The sequence below is a fragment of the Pteropus medius genome, unplaced genomic scaffold, assembly GCF_902729225.1.
Source record: "Pteropus medius unplaced genomic scaffold, Ma_sr-lr_union100, whole genome shotgun sequence".
Taxonomy (NCBI): Eukaryota; Metazoa; Chordata; class Mammalia; order Chiroptera; family Pteropodidae; genus Pteropus; species Pteropus medius.
In genome coordinates this window covers 14993750-14996055 of record NW_024344240.1, presented here as the reverse complement: position 1 = coordinate 14996055, position 2306 = coordinate 14993750, and the positions used below count along the sequence as shown (strand labels likewise).

At 39.3% G+C, this 2306-nt stretch overlaps 1 pseudogene; it reads right to left on the bottom strand.

The window, feature by feature from the left end:
• Nucleotides 1-300: 300 nt before the first annotated feature.
• Nucleotides 301-952, bottom strand: LOC120607428 (ferritin light chain-like; annotated as a pseudogene).
• Between the last annotated feature and the right edge of the window lie 1354 nt (nucleotides 953-2306).

Here is a 2306-nt window from a genome sequence, read left to right as displayed (position 1 = left end):
CATTATATGAGCTATTATGTTTTAACATTATATAATCTTATTCATTTATTTTCCTTTATTATATATATGTATATGTGTGTGTGTATATGTATCTATATCTATCAATGTACATATATGTTATTCTAAATACTGACAGTAGTCTGATTTCCTAGATGATAATATATTTTTACCTTACTTTACTACTATTTTTTTTTTTTTTTGCTGCAAAAAGCTTTATTGTTTCGATTTGGTCCAAGGCATGGGAGAGGGCTACAGGATGGTTAGAAGGCTGCTCATTGGTTGCAAGGAGAGGCTCAGGCACAAGGCCAACACCAGGGAGATGCAGAGGGGCCCCTCAAAAGCCTCTGGGCTCCAAAGGCTCTTAGTCATGCTTGAGTGTGAGCCTTTCGAAGAGATACTTGCCTAGCCCAGCCTGGGGGCTGGCTAGCCTGTGGAGGTTCGTCAGGTGGTCGCTCATTTTCTTGACGAGTTTTACCTCCTTATCTAAGAAGTGGCTCTTTAGAAAGTCACAGAGATGGAGTCTGCACGGGCAGAACCCAGGCCATGAAGATCCAAAAGGGCCTGGTTCAGGTTCTTCTCTATGACCATGGCAGCTTCCATGGCATCCTGAGTTTTACCCCACTCATCTTGAGAAGGCTTCTACAGGTTCTGGAAAAGGGCGTGACCGCCATGCTGGTTTTGCATCTTCAAGAGACACTCTGTGCCCTTGTGTTTCTCCTCAGCCAACTTGCGGAAGAATTGACCCACACCTTCCAGAGCTACATTGTTGCGGTGGAAATAGAAGCCCAGAGCTACATTGTCGCGGCGGAAGAATTGACCCACACCTTCCAGAGCTACATTGTCGCGGTGGAAATAGAAGGTAGGTGTAGGAGGCCTGCAGATGCAGGTTGACCAGGTGATTGATGGCAGCCTCCACTTCGGTGGAATAATTCTGATGGATTTAAGAGCTCATGGTTGTTAGACACTAAGGAATTAAGCTCAAAACACAGTGATGGCTGGTTTTGCAGGCCAAGGATGGCTGAGAAGGTTCTGAAGGTTGCAACTGGAAAAAAGGTTAGATGGTGGTCGAAGGCTAGAAGTAGAAGCATCCCTGGGTCTGTTCTGTCCAAACACTGCTGAAGCAAGAGATGGATCCGGGGGACCTCCGAGGACACTGCATTTACCACTATTTTCTGTATTAGGCTACCTGTCTTCAGAATCTTCTGGGAGAATAGAGAAACTCAAATAGTCAAACCTGTCCAATATTTGATTAGAAAAGTATTCTGAAGCTCTTGATGTAATGAGGTTTGATGATTGTCTTAAATGCTATTTATTTATGCTCTCTCTGCTGCCCCATTATATGGGTAAAAATGACCTTAGGATGGACAGTAAGTACTTGTTGACTGACTGAAGCACAAGTGTTATTTGCCACAAAATAACGTTGCCTTGTAAGAGGGCAAAACTTTTCACCCCAAATAAAATATTTTTTGACAGTTTTGCTTATGAAAGAAGTTAATTTTAACAGGAGCTGCAATAATGTTGTTGGTTTTTTCATAGTATGTACAGTATTACTGAAATATGTAAATGTAAGAAGTCTATTTTAATAGCTCTTTTTAAAGGTATGAATGTGCCCTTTTGATGGGAAGAAAAAAATAAAAGATAATTAGGTTGACTGCTATGAAAGAACTCACAAATCTACCCTGAGCTATAGAAAAACATTCTGCCTGAGCTACACAGCTTGATTTATCTCAGAAAATTGCATTTATAGTATTCCTAGAGCAAGAAAGTATAGAAACTAATGTCATGACCTTAAATAAGAATTCTAAATCTAATAAGATCCTATTTTAATGTAAAAATATGATTTAGAAGATGCATTTTAATGGCACTTATTAAACCTAATATATAAGAAAATTTGTAATTGGAATATTTTGTTGAAGATAGGTAGGGGACCTTGACTTCTAAATCAGAATATTAACATTAGAAGATATATTCATTTCTTGATCTTCCTGGATTCTTGCCCCACTGCACAATCTCTGTTTGTGGGTTAGCTTCTAATATGGATATAAAACCAATCAAAACTTGAGACAACAAAATCAAGAAACTCTGCCCATAGATTGCAGCTTCACTCTAGCTGCCTTCCCTGATGCCTGCCCTTAAGACTTCAGACTTGCCGGACCAGCCCCCAGAATTGTGTAATCCAATTTCTTGCAATAAATTTCTGTCTGTCTATCTGTCTGTCTATCTATCTATCAATCATGTATCTATCTATCTATCTATCTATCTATCTATCTATCTATCTATCTATCATCTATCTATCTATCTATCTA